We start from the raw sequence: 18,052 nt of genomic DNA, 5'->3' as shown, positions 1-18,052 counted from the left end.
ACATAGATTTTTATAGCATCAGATCTTTACAAGATGTCTAAAGATGATTTTAAGTAAAGAAAACTAAGAGAGGAAAGAAATTTGATCCCCACTTAATTAAATGCCATCACATTTCTATTGGATTTTTAGCAAGAATTGGGCAAAAATAACATTCCTTCTCTTAAAGCACTTTCAGCTTCGTAAATAAAATGAGCACACGACAAATCAAGTAATGCAGAGTGGAGTGTGACAAGGTAAACAAGCAGATAGCACAAAGCAAAGGAGAATTGTGAGCTGATGGCTTCAGAGGCAGAGAAGACTCTTCAAGTGGGCAGCAAAAAAAGGGTGGAGCAGGCCTCTTTCTGAACTACCCAGCTCTCTTAAAGAAAAGATTAAATATTATTTACGCACACTTGAGAGGATGGTGTGCACTTGAGTACAGGTAACCACACAGGCCACAGGATTGTGATCCTCCTACAGCGGAAGTTACAGGCAACTGTGCACTCTCTGAGATGCATGCTGGGAACCAACCTCGGGTACTCTGCAAAACTACTATGATTCGTAACTGCTGTGCCACCTCTCTGGCCCCTCGTAAGCACCTGTGATTGTCCCTGTATATAGACTAGGACATAGAGTACAAAGGGATTAAATCACTTGGCCTAGAAACCCAAGCTGAACGAGACAAAAGTCCGCATCTGTCAGCGATTTGTCATTTAAGAAAATCCTGCCATGTTACACTAATTTCTGTATTCAGTACTTACTATATAACTAAACTGTTATTGTATTTTAGTAATCACTTGAGAAATGAATGAAATGTTTTAAAATATAACATAGGATCTGAAAGACATGGAAGAGAAAGATGAGACTGGGAAAAGTTTACAGAAGCATACCAAAAGATTATTCTAAATCTATTGTTCTTATGGAAATTTCAAGGACCTTGAAATTCTGTCACTGGCTCATGCTGAGCCAATACTTTAAAACTGTGGCTGGCAGAATAAGGTCATTCGACATATAAAATTTACCCAAAAATTCGTGAAAAATAAATCTCTTTGGTTTCTCAGCAATTCATCTTCCCCTTCCTCAATTCTACCCTCATCCTAAGCTCTGCAAACTGTTTTGCTTTATGACTCAGTTTGTTCTAATGCTGTAATTACATCAAAAGGTGGTAGTATTCCTAACATATAGACTTAGCTATAGCATGATGGCTGTTCCATAATATCTATACAGCATGACAAAACCTTCTGTTAAGTATTCAAATTAGTTAAGAATTTTATTCCTTCTCAATGTCATAATATTTATTCAGACTAAATATGGTTATACTTTTCTTTTGAATTATATCACTGCATCCAAAATATGAATATCCTTTTATCTTTATACAATATCATATCAAAAGTGTTATCTATATTTCCCAATAAAGTTAAGACAGATCATAAATTTATCAGGTTGTAATTGATGAAGTAAGTAAGAGACAGAAATCCAAAGTCACTTAGGATTGTCTCCACTGAAAATGTATCAAGTTCTATTCTGTAACTACACCGACCTGTAAAACTATGTGTCTTCTAGTAAACAGAAGGCCTGTGTAAGGTGATATCTGGTTTGAACTGGTTCACTTTGTTCTCAGCAGACTGATGTATCAGTTCTCCTCAATAGTGTCCTTATTCCATGAGAGTCAGCTGTTCCTCAGATTTGCATTGCAGCCTATGGGATCCTACTAAACTTAAAACAAATAAAGTAGAATGTTTTAATCCTCTCACATTGTCTCTCACCAAAGAGAAACCATAACAAAAGCATAATTTATTGAAGTTTTGTCCTCAAAACTACATTCCTCAGAAGTGAAAAATAGTAAGCAACTTTGCAAATGACTTTATATAGCCTTGGAATCCACGAATTGAACAATGCCATAGGCATTTAGCACTACAAGCAACACTGTTAAAACCCCAGGTTTTTTTCCTATGAGACTAGGACCAAATCTCAAACTTCATTTAGCATTCTTCCCAAGTAAACCTTTCCATGTCTCACCCTGCTGTTACTCTATCTTCAAGTAAGGAAAAATATGGAGTAAGATATCCCTTTAAAAGTTTTAATATAGCCAGGCAGTGGTGATGCATGCTTTTAATCCCAGCCCTCAGGAGGCAGAGGCAGGTGGATATCTGTGAGTTCAAGACCAGCCTGGTCTACAAAGTGAATTCAAGGGCATCCAAGGCTACAAAGAGAAACCCTGTCTTGAAAAGAAAAAGCAAAAATAATATCAACAAAAAGTCTATCATTTTTGTTGCTGTTATATGTTACACATTTTAATTAAATTTATTCATTGACAGTTTCATACATGAATTCATGTATATAATGCATTCTGATCCTCTCCCTCTGCTGCCAATTTCCCCTCACTTTTCCCTCAAATCTCCTGCCTACATTCATGTTTTCTCTCCTGCTCCCTTGATTCACTGATGTTAACAATAACTGTCTGTGTGAGTAGCCACAGATTTGGACTTGTCTTCCAGAGCTTTGTGGGCTCACGAGTGGGCACACAATTGAAGATATTGGTGCTCTGCATCATAGAACTCACCAGCAGCTACTGGTTCAGCTGTGAGGGGAAGGGCCTGGGAGCCCATCCTCTATCCGTGACTGTGAGTCCACAAGACCGGTCTCCTGCAGGCTCAATGCACATACCCACGGCTTCTTTGAACTCCTGACTATTTTCTGCCCTGCAGATAGCATTTCTGAGCCCCTCTCCCTATAGCCTGACTCTTATATTCTTTCTACTTTCTTTCTCACTGTACCCCGAGCCTTAGAGATGAATGTCTTACTTTATGAGCAGTCAACTGTCCTTAATCTCAGCACCTTGAGCAACCAGGAGTTTCTTCCTTTACCACCATTCTCTGTTCAAGGCAGGGAAACATAATTTGTCCTGAATCCTCTTCTGCCCCTAGTGTGCTTGCACAGCCTCTACCATGTCTTGAGAGTCATTTCTAAGGCAAGCCCTCTGCACTGCTAAGGTCCACTTAAGTGTTTCTCACATATGCTCCTGTGCACAATTCAAAAGCTACATTCTCTGACTCATCCCCACCATTTCTGAGTTACTACTTGCCCTGCAGAACATTGAGCATCGCTCTTCAACTTTGTTTTTTATTTATTTATTTATTTATTTATTTATTAAAGATTTCTGTCTCTTCCCCACCGCTGCCTCCCCTTTCCCTCCCCCTCCCCCAATCAAGTTCCCCTCCCTCGTCAGCCCAAAGAGCAATCAGGGTTCCCTGCCCTGTGGGAAGTCCAAGGACCACCCACCTCCATCCAGGTCTAGTAAGGTGAGCATCCACGAAACTGCCTAGGCTCCCACGAAACCAATAGGTACAGTAGGATCAAAAACCCATTGCCATTGTTCTTGAGGTCTCAGTAGTCCTCATTGTCCACTATGTTCAGCGAGACCGGTTTTAACCCTGGCTTTTTCAGACCCAGGCCAGCTGGCCTTGGTGAGTTCCCGATAGAACATCCCTCTTGTCTCAGTGTATGGGTGCACCCCTCGCGGTCCTGAGTTCCTTGCTTGTGCTCTCTCTCCTTCTGCTTCTGATTTGAACCTTGAGATTTCAGTCCGGTGCTCCATTGTGGGTCTCTGTCTCCTTTCATCTCCTGATGAAGGTTAATATTCAGGAGGAAGCCTATATGATTTTCTTTGGGCAAAGAACTGGCTCAATAATGTTTGTTTAAATGAGTCAATAAGAAGCAAACAATATCTATTCAGAAATTAAGAAATTCATTATGTTGTGTACTTCTGTAAATTTATGTATTTGGGCCCATCTATTCTCTCCTTCTCCTATATTTTTATATACAAGGATAATCTAATTTTGGCTTCTTGGCAAAATCTGGCACATAGATTTGGATTTTCAGCACTATGATTTCTACCTTGCCAAAAGGTATTTAAAAATTTATATATACTCTTGACACTTATATACCTATATGCCTTTATAGGGTATATACCTAAATGTTACTCAAAGATAGTGGCAAAGGCTTCTGAACACATGATGAATTTATAATCTGAAACTCAGTGATTGTATTCTGTTGTGACCGGGTCGTTTAATTCTTTCTTCAGGCAAAGGGCTGTCAATAGGCAGCTTCCAGAAATAATGAATGTTTGCAGTCATAATTTCATGGGTTGACTGAAACTTAATAGCCTTTATTTCCAATTTAGTTTGTGATACGTTCCAGTAGAAGTAGTCTCAAATGAAATATAGTCCATCACAATGCTATTTAACCCTCTATTATTTTGTTAATCATTTGATGCTGTTTGTTTGGGGTTATATGGCTGGCTGTGGCAGACCATATGAGGCACTTTAATTCTTCTCTGCAGCTTCTGGTTTAAGCTTTCTCAGTCCAGCATACAGGAGCTGTTTGTCCAGCAACTGTCTTAGAGATATCTGCCTCATCTGAAACAACTCTTAACTCCATTCATAGTTGAAATATCACCTGAGCTAGCAAAGAGTTGAAAAGGAGACAAAAAGATACACTCTAGATTTGTTTATCCTACTTGTTCTCCATCTATGAAATTGAGGCAAATGTTAAGATTCATGAATTAAATTTCTGCTGTCTATAACTGTGAAAAAGTCAGAATACTCAAAATAGTGGATTGATGGGTTATTGTTTAAAGAACCACGTGCGCAAAAACAGCTGAGCAACTTGGTACCACAGAGTGAGATCACCACTCTGGGAGAGGAAGAAATGAGTCACACTGGGGTTCTGTGCTACTGATATGTGATCTAGAGAACATCCATGTGCTCTTGACTCTCCTATGCATTTTCTTGAAGGCTGAGATTACAACCTGGATTCATACCAAGGTCACTTTCACTTGATATTTTCTTTTCTTTTGCAAAACTACTCATAACAAGTATTATTCAAAAACAAAAATTAAAAATCTTCCAAAATAACTCTAACAAAACTATTTTAAAAGCACATAATTAACTCTCCAAGTGGGTCTGGTGCATATTCACATAATAAGCTATCGTTCAGTAATTGTCTGGATTGTGTCAAACAAATTAAATCAATAAAAATGAAGTTTAGCTTAGTTCAAGGACAATTTATTGGTAGGCCATTTCCTTTGCTCCTCTTTGCAGGGGTCACAGCAACAATACTGTATAGTTTCCATGGTACTGGTGTGGAGAACAGAGGGTTTTACACTCATTCTGTAAGAAAAAAAGCATTTAATCACTGCAGCTCACTGTTCACCTAGACTGAAAAGCCACATAGAACTTTCAACCATAACTGGTTAGGCTGGCTAATATCAAAAAGATAAGCGGTGGTAGGGGAGATGAAGAGGCAGAAACCCACATCCACTGTTAGTGGGAATGTAAATTGACCAAACATTACAGAAGTGACTCCAAACCACAAAAATAAAACCACCATGCACCACAACAACCCTGGTTCTGAGTACATTTCTCAGAAAAGGAAATCACCTCCAAGAGCTATATGTCATATGTCCTTAGCAGCATCGTTCTAATGTGTGAGATGTGTGTGGATAAAGAAAATTTATTTTTTACCTCTACACCTGAAGCAGAATCTGAGGAAATCCTGCTATGTGAGACAATGTGGTTAAATCTAAAGAACTTTATGCTAAATAAAGTAATCAAGGCAGAAAGGTAAATACTGCATGCTCCTGGTGACAAGTTGACTCTAAAAAGAGCAGTTTTCATAGACGTATATAATAAACAATGGTTGCTGAAGACAAGGGAATTGGAAATATAGGGGAGCTTTGTTTTAAAAAAGAAATACAAACTTTTAGTTTTAAGATGAACAGCATCCAGGGATTTTTACATTTAACTTGAGTCTACAGTTGAGAACCTTGTTAATTAGATGAAGCTAGTTTAGAGTAAAAAAAAAAAAATATTCTCTCCCTGCCCCTACTAACAAATAACACTGTCGTGTAGCATGTGGTCCTGCTTGATGGGGTTTTGTTCCTGCCTGGTTCCCACAGTCATTAGGCACCAAAGACCACACAGAAGTCTACATTAGGTTATAAACTGATTGGGCCATTAGCTCAGTCTTTGTATTAGCTCTTATAATGTATATCAGCCCTTTATTCTTATCTATGTTAGCCTCATAGCTCGGCACAATTCTCAGCAGGTCAGGTCATATCTTGCTTCTTCCGCGGTCTGCACAGGACTCAGGAGAAACAGGCTTCCTCTTTCCCAGCATTCCTGTTCTTATCACCCCACCTCTACTTCCTGTCTGTTTGACCCGCCTATACTTCCTGCCTGGCCAATGAGCATTTATTTAAAACATGATTGACGGAATACAGACAATTCTTCTGCACCAGTGTGGCAATGTGTATTTTGATTGTGGTTATTTGATTGTGGCTATCCTTTCCCCCCAATATGTACATACATGGAATCATTTCACCATAAACCTTGAGTATCCAGCCCCCCATAATACCCATGTACTCCACATCTCTGAAGTCAACAAAAATTCAAAATACTTGGGGGAAAACTGAGCCCACATTAAACACATAGACTTTTATGTCATAGTTCTCTAATACTGACACATTTCATATATGTACGTGAGCATTCAAAAAATTTCATTTTCTTGGGATTCTAAAACTAATTTCCCATAGATTCTAAGGGATGAATACATGTTATTTTTATGTATCATACTTCAGTTGAGTTAGAAACATAAAAGTGTATAACAAAGTATCACATATTCTGAACAAAATTTCATCAGGAACCAATTGGTGTATGCATGTTCATTTATGCAAGTGTGTGTGTGTGTGCCTTGTCTCTTGTTTGGGGAACAGAGGACAACCTTGGTTATCAATTTCCCAGGGCTAGAAACTTGTTTTTAAACCCACTGAATAAATGACAGTGTATGAGATTCTTTCAGTGTTCTTCCTGATTGTTCTAGAATTAATAAGATGCTTACTCTCCTGAGGATTTAGATAGTCTATAAAAGTGAAACTATCACTGTGCTGAGCCACAGCACTTTGTAGTTACTACTAGAAGGATTGGGACAATACACAGCATGCTCTATTTCTTCTAGAGTAAAAACACCAGGGATGCAGCACCTAAGGAAGCCTTTATATTTAAATATGATGTCTGGGATAGGGCTCATAAAAGCAAGAGCTTGATCTCTTTGAGTCAAGATAATTGACATCTCTATAGAGAAAAAATAATTATAGAGACAGAAACACCAAAAATTTGACCTCTTTACAAGAACAAATGATTCCCTGGATAGAAATCAAGAATACTGCTGTGTTCTCCACAGAGCTCATCATTTCCTGACCTTCACTCAATGGCAATAATTACAGCATGTCTGCCCCTACTGTGACCTGTGAAAGAACATGTCTTCCAAGCCCTTCCCCTACAGAGACCCTCCATCTCTTCTGTTCCAGGGCCATCCCACTTCCTTAGGCAGGGATGGATCTCATCCAGACCTACGCTATCCTGCTGGCTGCTCTTGTCTGGACCCAATAGGCCTCAGCTAGAGGTCCAGGTGGCTCAATCCTCACTCCCCAGCAAGGCTTCCACAGAATCCACCCCTTCCTGATCCCTCTACCATTAGCTTGGAAGGACGTCCCTACAACCAAAAGGAATTCAACAGTTCATGTAGACTTTAGTCCCTTAGAAGAAATTGATCCCGCAAGTGAATAAAGCTTGGGAAAGATGCACAGAAATGAGATCAAATTAAAGACTGCTCCCAAAATCGGTGTTTTACCTATAATGCATCCTGGATGCATATATATTCACGGATATGTTCCTCTATATAATTATACCTTTATCTAATCCTTGGGTCCACTATCAGATAGATAGATAGATAGATAGATAGATAGATAGATAGATAGACAGATAGATAAGAAATAGTCAAACTATGTTTGAGCAGAAACTTGGAAAAATATATTTATTTATACAAATACAAGAGACAGTAGGTAGATAGACAGAATGGTGGTTATCTATCTAAAGCTACATCTAGGGGGATAGAGACATAAAATTGCAAACTAACAACTATACAGACATCCTGCTTAAAAATGGAGCCATGTCCATCCATCTAAAAATGCATCTAAAGGAGTTTCTGACAATTTGTCAATTTACTTATATTGTCACACTGCACATAACAAGCTACAAAGATTTTCAACAAATTGGAAAGGTGTGCCTGAAACATCCTGATATGTTATAAAGAGGCTATATCAAATGCAAAATCCAATCTGTGAACCTTTACAGGTGGTCAAAACTGAAGGTGAAGTTTTGGTATGCATTAACTTGAAAGGTTGCTTTGTAGCATACAAAAATTCACTTTGTGGGCCTAAAGGGACTCCTTAATTACTTTTCAAAACAGGTTAAACAGTTAAAAAGCTCTATTATCTTCCTGGTACTGCTTTAACAAATGACCACAATCTGAGTGGCTTGAGACAAAAAAAAAATCTATTTTATAAAGTGTTAGAATCAGGATGCTGACAGATCAATGACCACACTGAAACCTCTAAGAAAAGTTGCATTCTTGCCTCTTGCAGCATCTGGTGTCTTTGGTGATCCTTCACCGTCCTCATTAACTCAGATCTCTGGCTCAGTCTTCACACAGCTTGTGTGTGCCTTCCAGTCTTTCTTTCCCTTGACATCTCCTGATGCTGGATTCGGGGGCCCAATTCAATCTAGTCAGACCTTGACGTAATTACACCTTCAGAGATACAGTCGCCATATGAAGTCACATCCGCATGTTAGGATATTGCGTTAGTTCCTTGTTACTACAAGCATCTGTCTGACAAAATGCAGCTGAAGAGGTTTGTTTTGGTTCAGCCCTTCACAGTTGGAGGAAATATGGCAGCAGATTGCAGCCCTTTGACAGTTAGGAAGCATGTCCCCAGTGACTCACTTCCTTCCCAAAGTCTTCTTAAATCTCCCACTTCCTTCCCAAATAGCAAAATCAGCTGAGGACCAAGTGTTCAAACACATGAACCCATGAGGGATATTTTACATTTAAACCACAACAAACATTCCAGGTATATTTGTGGGGAACACAATTAAACTGACAACAGGAAGCATTTGATTAACACAGTTTGAAAATTAACTTCATTCCAGGACATAAATAACAATGAAAATATAAATCCTGGGATATAAGATAAACACCAACGATAAATGAAGCTGAAATAGAACACTAAAAAGCTATTTTAAAATCTAAACTTAGTTATTTTAATATTGACTGCAATTAATACCTACATCAAGATGATAGATATAAAACAATACTATTCTTAAACTACCCTAGCCTTGTACCAGGCTTTTTCTTTTGGGCCGCCAACCAGCTCTTATTAGTTTTGAATCTTTGGCCTGTCTTAGACTTGTTTCTGGTTAGCTCTTTTAACCTTAATTAACCTGTTTTTCTTTATCTACCTTTTGCCTTGGGGATTTTTACATTCTCTTTCCTTCTGTATTTCTTACTTTTACTGCTTCTCATGTCTGTCTGTCCGTCCAGCAGCTACCAGGCTGGCTGGAGGACCCCAGGTGTCTCTTTGATTCTGTTCTTCTCTTCCCACGAGCTTAGATTTCTCCTCCTATTTATCCTCGCTGCCTGCCAGACCCAGCTGTCCTTTTTCTGCCTTACTGTTAGACCTATCAATCAAGTGGTTTAGGCAGGCAAGGTGAAACAAATGCAAGACATCTTTACATAATTAAATGCACATCTTTACAGCATTAAACAACTGCAACATAAACAAATGTGACACACCTTTGCACAATTAAAGCAATATTCTGCAGCATAAACAAATATAGCCCATCTTTGCCCAGCTGAAAAATATTTCACAAATAGCCTTTAAAAAGATAAGATAGAGCCTTGAATTTGAAATATTGTTTTGCATTCTAGTTGTGTTTTGAAAGGGTGCGCCCATGCTCTGAGTTGGAGGCAGCAGGGATTTATGTATTTAATGAGGGATAATGATTTATTTAGAGAAATGCTGGATAAGTGAAAAAATGAATTTTTTATAAGCACTGGGGTATTTCAATTCACCTCAAACTCTGCGACTAGTTTTTGCTGTGAACTTTCTCACACACATTTCAAGACTTAGCCACCTTGAAGTGTGACACTCTCTCCTCAGATGTACACTGGTTAGGTGCTCTCGGAGGGACTGTCTCTGCACTGTCGTCCCTTTGTGTATTTCCCTTGACTGATTTGGTGGGAATGATGCTGTATAACTTTTCTGATTCTTGCATTTTTGTTTGTTATTTTTTTGTTTTCTTTTTATATATTTCTGAAGTTAAAGCTGCCATTTAAATCCTTAAGGATTCCATCGGGTTGTACAGTAAGTATTTAGCTATCCAAACTCACTGAAATTCAAATACATTAATAGGATGAGAAGTTTGAAGATTGCTTTGATTTTTACAGAAAAAAATGTGGAAAAAAAACTCAGCCAGCTGATAGTTTATTTTAAAAAGTAGGTCAGCTCACAGAATGAAAGGCTGTTTAATTAACTAGAAGCTTAAAAGCCAAAGTGGCTTAGCCACTGTTTGCCTTATTAGAGACTGGCCTTTTAGACATAGATCTGGATGGGTTCTACCCAGTAATAATCAATTGCATGGTTACTAGATCCGCTGGTTACAACATACAATAATACATAGTATGATAACTACATAAAAATAAATCACCACAAGTCCACAGACATTTATTCCAAGTATTCGGGATAGGCTTACACATATAACTGAAAAAAAACTGCAATGATAAATTAATGATTACTAGCAAAAAACAATACTATTTAAAGTGGGCTGCCAATCAATGTGGGCTGAAGCCATTAGGAAATTCTCAGGGTAAGCATTGAAGGTGCAATACCTTGAAGTATAAAAGCAGGAGAGAAGAGAAGAAGGAAGGGGATGTACAAAGATACAATGAACAGAGGGAGGGCTAGAATGCATTAAGTTACTACCAAACCGCAGGCAGAGAAAGGATTCCCATCCATCTTACAAAGGCTGGGAGGTCAGTATGCACCATCCATCTTTCAGGTAACATGGCTAAAAGGCAAGAGATACAATATCTGTGCAAGAACTGCCTGAAGCCAGAACCTGCTTCCTTGCCAGTGTAAAGCACGGCACCAGGAAGACCACCCTAGCAATAGTGGGGGGGGGGGGCTGGGGACTTAGGAGTGGCACTCCACACAGCAAGCAGAGCAAGCTCTCGGGAACGCTCTTCACCAAACACACACCGACAGAGGTGATGCTTCTAGATTTAGAAACTGGCACCTCGCCTTCAGTTTTCTCTTCTACAACTATTTAAAGGCATTACTCTAAGACTTCACTTGTTACAAGGAAACGTGTGGAAAAAAAAGTGACTTTACACAGCTGCCTGGGGGAGTCATTTTTCGCAGTTTGAATTGATATTAATATCAGCTATAGTCTGAGTGCAAAGGTGGTGAGTCAGGGCCTTGCCATTTGGCATATTTAAGGACCACTGTTCTCTATGTGTTTGCCATCAGTCATGAGACTTGATTTTTCTCTCTAATATAAAAGAACGGCATGGGAAAGAATAGTGAAAATAGTAACTCAGCTTTTCCTAGGAGTTGCTTAGCCTGTCTATCCACACAGGGGTCCAAGTTTCAAAGCTTTTTTTTAATACTTTATTCCCTAGATAATCTATATACAAATGACTAGCAAAGGACACCAGAGTTTCCAGGGGAGAGAAATTCCATGCACGAACACCTAGCTCGGTGTTCACTTTCTCACTGTTGGAAAGGAATCTATTATTTGTTTCTAAGTTAAGAATTTAACAGGGGCTACTGATACCATCTTCACCTCTGCACATGGAACCTATCTTCTACGGCTTCATTAGTTTTGATAAACCCATGTGAAATCCTGGGAGGAAAATGCTATTATATTATGCAAAGGAGATGTCAGTGATTGTGTTATCAGCTTTATTTCGGTTCCCTGCTTTACATTGCTTAATATGAGGACTGTAGCAAGGTAAGTATCATACTCATTAACTTTGGGTTTCACGGGGAAACACGAGCAGCTAACAATGGAGAGAAAAGGGTTTCTTTCTCTGGTCAAAGTGGGCAGCTGTGCAACACATTAACTCATACACAGGTTAAGTGCAAAGCAGCTTTCCTCTCTGTGGATTTTGCTGGAGAAAGCTGTCTCGATAAGGCAAAAAGGGGGCATGGAAGAAGAGAAATGCTTTATAAGGCTGCTGGCAGAAGTGAACTAAGAGCTTCTTCAATGTGAGCACTCATTTGAAGATTGTACTTAAACTGTATACAGATTTTATACCAGGCATTTTCACAGTAACCTGCAACAGGCAGATTTATAATCCCACTGGGAAAGCAAACAAGTAGGTCAACAATGAAGGCATTATGATAAGTGGTAAAGGACACTGAGGCCTGACTTGGAGTGTCGGAGAAAATTCTTCCCTGTGAGCAGCTTTATATGATATTGAATTGTCTAGCTGAGCCTTGGTGGTGGACCAAATAGGAGGCAAAGCTGGAAAGAGGCGTATCTGGGATGCCCCAGGCAACAGTAATTACGCATTCAAGGGACTATGGTATTATTTCCTATTTTTAAAGCAACAAAAAGCAGTGTACATGAAGAATTCCACAATAGGGATTCCCTAACACACATGCTCTAAATGTTCAAAACCTTGACAATTCCTTTTAAACACACAAAACCCATTTGAGCCGATAATACTGACTTGTAGTGTAATCAAAGACTAAGCACTCAGGAGTGTTCAAAGAGGATCCGACTGGCTGGGAGAAGAAAGGAGTTTATCTCACTGCCTCCTCTCTTCAGTGTCCCTCTGTATTGTAATAGTTACATGAAACTGCACAACAGCAGGATGCCAAGGGACTCGGGCTCCTCAGAGGAGGTCTCACATTTGTGTGTGGTGAAGGTGCTGTGTGATTGTCTGCTGAGAAGAAGGAGCAAACCACATTCATGAAAGGAAACCCAAAGAAGCACCAGTGTTTGCCGAGGTTGGTCTGGTTTAACAAAGAAGCTACATGGCAAAGCATCAGATAACGTGGGCACAGGCAGAATTCCACAAAGAAAGCAATAAGCTCTTTGATCTAAATGGGATTACAGTAAGTAGACTAAAAATTTATAGCAGGAGGTGCCTGGAGAAATGTGTGTCCTGAGATTTTTTTCTTTATTGTATTATTTAACGTTGAAATATAATCATTCATTTTCTCCTTTCCCTTTCCTCCGTCTGACCCCTCACATGTACCCATCCTGGTTCTCTCTGACTTCTCTTTTTTTAAGGATTACTTTTATTCCTTGACAATTTCATGCATGTTTACTGTTTTCTGAGTACTCTACTCCTCAAACCTTGTTGAATATTGTCTTCCTCTCATCCTCATCACATGCACAGATCCCCACAAAAACACCAATCTCTATCAGTCCCTTTCCAGGTTCATGACATTTGGTTGGCCAGCTTCATCCCGTGACTATAGGCCTCTTTGGCAGATGTCCCATTTTCTTGCATCTCCAATAGTCTGGAGTTTCCTACACAACTTAGGTTTCATCTTCAAAGCTTCACAAAATTGTCTTTCAAGGCCAACTTGCAGGGACTCTGACTCTGCCACATTTTTTATGGTCTTACTTGCTTTCCATCACCCCTTCGATTGTGCATCCTTCAGCCTTTAAAACTAGCAGTACATGGGTACCAGGCCCAAGTTCTGCCATCAGTTAGAGATATACACTGTCATCTTGGATCACAGAGGTCTCAGTTTCTCTGTGCTGACCCAGACAAAACACTCATCTATTGTCCCAGTCGGAACTCAAGGTTTCTGTTTAATGGCACTGACTCTTCGGCAGTCACAGGTGCTTTGTTGTCTGCATAGCCATTTGAAACTACAAACTTTTCCTTAATTGAATTATTCCATTATAATTTTTGTTTGTTTCTTTGTCCATTTTTCTTCCAACTTCACTCAAGTTCATGGGACCCAAGAAGAATAAAGTCAGATTCTTAGGCACAATATCACATAAATGGTCTTAGACACATTCATTGTAACAGTTCTTGTTCCCCTTGGAAACCTCACAAGCTTGACCTCAAATGTCCACTTTTCACTCAGCATTGCGGTCTTTCAACTTCTCACAAGAATGGTCCATTAATCTCTGCTTCCTGTATTCAGTTGCTCTTTTAGTTCAAGACTCCAGACTCTTCCACATCCTTTCCACAAAACAGCTCCAAGGACCTAAATGCTACCTGGTCAAGTTTATCCCCCACTTCTTGGCATCAATATCCATCTTAGTTTCCCTTCTGTTGCTAATGATTAGTTTCCTGACCAAACTAATTTGGTTGAGAAATGATTTGTTTATTTGACTCACGATTTCAAGTTAAATTCCGTTATAGCAGGTATGTTAGAGCAGCAGGAACTTGAAAGAGCTCGTCATAGCACAACAGTCAAAGCAGAGTGATGAATTAATATGTACAAGCTAATGCTTCAATCTTTCCACTTTTTACAGTCTACTGCCTACTCAGGCAATGGTCCCATTTACAATTAGAAGAGGTTTCTCTTATCAACTATCTCAATCAAAACAACCTTTCTCCAATATTCTCAGAGGCTAAATTTAAACTAGCCAATCCTCAGGTATGCACAGAGGCCTGCCCTTTGGCTACCAAATTGGCAATTACTATGAGCCATCACATGGTATGGGAGGTCCTTCTGTATATATATTCTGCTCTTATTGATTAGTGAATAAAGAAAATGCCTTAGCCTGTAATAGGGCAAAAGGGTAGAGCTAGGCAGGGAAAACTAAACTGAATGCTGGGAGAAGGAAGGCAGAGTGAGGGAAATCCATGTAGCCCCACCAGAGACAGATGCCAGAGAGAACCTGGTCGGTAAGCCACAGTCATGTGGCAATACACAAATTAATAGAAATTGGTTAAATTAAAATGTGAAAGCTAGCTAATAAAAAGATAGAGCTAATAGGTCAAGCAGTGATTTAATTAATACAGTTTCTGTGTGGTTATTTTGGGCCTGAGCTGCCGGGCAGTCAGAAAATGAACTAGCAGCCTCACACAACAATCACAAGTAAGACACTCCCATTGTTTCCAACACCAGAGGGGGGAAAAAATACAAGCCTGAAGGAACCACAAAATTGTTCAGTGGTTAATGTTTAACTCTAACCCACAAAGGGAACATGTCTCCAGGAGAATTATTAAGCTCTTGAGTTAGCCAAGAGTTTGGATACTTCATGCCAATGAACTTGTTGTAATCCTTTGCTGGGTGGACTTAATAGTCTACTGACGGTATTGAAAAACACAGCACTCAAGTATCACTAGAAAGGTTTTGCCAAGGAGAAAGTACCTAAAAAACTAAAACTTTCTTTGGAATTTCTGGTAATTAGCTTAAATGACTATCCTCATGCGTTCAAACTGACAAAACAGCAAACATGAAGATAGAAATTATCAAAGGGTAAATATGAGCCACCTATAACTGTGAGAAGAAAGAACATACAAAAGAGACAGGGCAACCAAAGTATGAAAAGTGCACAAATAATTGGCTAAGTATCTGGACTGTCTTTCAGATACCTTGTATAAGTATGAACAAAAGTATATGTTGTTTTAGGAACATGTTTATAAGTAGCTCTTTGAAACTCACTACTAGGTCACATGAAGGCCACTGAAAGATGCTGTCTGTGAGGGAAAAACAAAAAACAGAAACAGAAGGGACCTTGTTCAGTGAAGACTGCCAGTTTTATCTGTGGATAAGTCTAAAACATACTGTGATCATAGCCACATCTTTTAAATTCTTTGCTATTATTCTCTGTAGTATGTGTGCTTTCTGATTTGTTCTATTTTCACTTTTGTAGCTTCTCAGAATAAAGACAGAGATGTGGAAAGGATTTTAAGAACAAAGTGAAAAATCAAAGCTATGGACTCCCCAGCCAATAATCAGTCAAGGGAGTCAGCCAGTTTTTGAGCCGTAGCATGGCAGAAAGGGCTGAGAGGCAGTTTCAAATCTAGGTCAGAAAGAAGGATCTTTAGGTTCCTTGCTAGTGCTGTGCTTTCCCAGAAACTGCCTCCAAGAGTCACTCTATGTGGCTGGGGATTGTTCTCTGTAGCCCGGTTTTGTTTATTCGCTGAGGTTGCTGATTAACTGATGTGTTTTCTGTCAACCCATGTTTACAGACATGTGATCATGTTTGACAAGCACTGTGAGCCTACACAGGAACACACTGAGAAACCAGGCATGTGGGATCAGAGGGCTGTGCACTCCTTTAAGGCGGTGGTCCCAAGCTCTACTTGAGCAACTGCTATGAAATGCTCACAAATTCTCTCGCTAAAATTCTTTATTACACACCTGCTTTCCCAAAAAGTAACTTTATGCTAAACCAGTGTCAATGTATGACTGATACTTGTTGCACAAAATATTACTAATATTGTAAATATTACTAATATATCATGTTAGGAAGCAAGAAACTTTTCTTACTATAAAAGAGAACAGCATAGGGTTAAAGTTTACGAGCAATAACCTGGGTCTCTAAGTACTTACAGATCTAGGTAAGAAAATCTGAGAAAATTTGAAAGACAAATAAACAGAACCCAATCACATAAAGAAATAGATCAAGATGTGTGTTTTGTTGTTCAGGAGGAAAAAATAGCAGCTCCGAGAACCGAGCAACTTAGTGGATTTTCTGAGCTGTATAAATGAGTTTAAGAATGGTATCAGTAGAAGGTGGTTGGTATATGCCTGTGATTCCATCACTCAGGACGTTAGAGAAGGAGGATCTGGGGTTTAAGGCTAGCCTGCTTTACAAGGTAATTCATGGTCTCAAAATGAATAAATAAAACCTGAAGTGATGGGTCAGTGGGAAAAAGTGCTGGCCACACAAACATGAGGAGCAAAGTACACAGCCTCGGCGCCTACACAGAAGCCAAGTCCGTATGTCAGTGTGTGCCTGTCATCTCTGCATTCAGGAGGTAGATACAGGGACTGGAGTAGACAAATTGTCAAGCTCTGGGATCAAGAGACTACTCCTCAGTAAATCAAGTGGAGAGAACTGTAGAAAAATGCCCACCACCGACCTCCAGCTTCAGTAGGCATGCACATGTACTTATATGCTTATACACATGCACTCACACATACACATGCTAAATAAATACACAGATAACACAAAAACAGTAAAACAAAATCAGTAATGATCCTGTAGATGAAACAAACACTCAACACAGTGTGGCTTTTAAATCTTCAAGCACAAGGGGACCTTGAATATAAATGACAAACCCCCTAAGAAAGTTTCTCTGAAGCTTAGAAGAGAGTGGGATTCTGTGATTAAAGAAGTACATAGAATTTTTACTTATTTATGCATTATGAGTCATGTCAATATTCAGCCTACTAGTCCCATCTTACCAGAAACGAAGTAAAAAAGTGTCTAAGGGTCACAAAGCACTGCAGATTATAAATTATCACTTCTAGGCCTGTTGCTTAGCGACCAAAAGAGCCTGTCTTCTTCCTGGCAGCATCATTTGCATTCACTTACATATACTTGAGTGAATTCTCAAGCTGAAACAGAAACCAAAAAATTAGTACCTGGATACATTAAATGAAAGAGACATTACTGCATGAGTAAGATAAAAATCTATGGCATGGGTTAGAGTCTGGGAACCCTGAAAAGACAAGTGGTGGCATTGGCATGTACCTGGACCACAGCAGAAATGTTGCTAATCCAACTGGACACCAGAAAACAATTGACCACTCACCTGAAAGCAACTTCGAGGTATAACTGACTCTCCAGTGGTTTTATACTAAAGAAGAAATGTTGATTTTTTTTTTCCCCCCTGGCTGACAGGAGCTGACAGTTTAGCTGCTGGTTTTCAAACCCTGTTATATGTTACACATGTGACCATGTGTACCTGTGTAGGCAAACAGATAGAAATATCGCTTCTGAGTATATTTGTGTAGACACAACATTATTTTTGCAATAGTAGGAGTGCGGTATTGCAATAAGTGCCATCGTTTCTCTTGTTACTAAGTGAACATGCAAAGGAAAGAAGGAAAGCACAAGGGGATGGAAGCAGCCTTAGCAGAAGGCTCTCTCTCTCTCTCTCTCTCTCTCTCTCTCTCTCTCTCTCTCTCTCTCGTGGGGTTGTTTCTAGCCAGGGGTGAAATGCAGAGGAAAATGAA

At 39.4% G+C, this 18,052-nt stretch overlaps 1 long non-coding RNA gene across 1 annotated transcript; it reads right to left on the bottom strand.

Annotated features, from left to right (window-relative positions):
• Positions 1-5,054: 5,054 nt before the first annotated feature.
• LOC126505731 (uncharacterized) lies at positions 5,055-17,776 on the bottom strand. Its single transcript, XR_007592974.1, has 3 exons — positions 17,629-17,776; positions 17,279-17,431; positions 5,055-5,150 (listed from the first exon to the last, which is right to left on the bottom strand). It is a non-coding gene; the product is annotated as an uncharacterized lncRNA (long non-coding RNA).
• Between the last annotated feature and the right edge of the window lie 276 nt (positions 17,777-18,052).

Source organism: Alexandromys fortis, unplaced genomic scaffold, assembly GCF_014885135.2.
Source record: "Alexandromys fortis isolate MF-2015 unplaced genomic scaffold, M_Fortis_MF-2015_v1.1 scaffold_4, whole genome shotgun sequence".
Taxonomy (NCBI): domain Eukaryota; kingdom Metazoa; phylum Chordata; class Mammalia; order Rodentia; family Cricetidae; genus Alexandromys; species Alexandromys fortis.
Note: the sequence above shows the minus strand (reverse complement) of the source record. Positions and strands in the feature narration are given on the sequence as shown.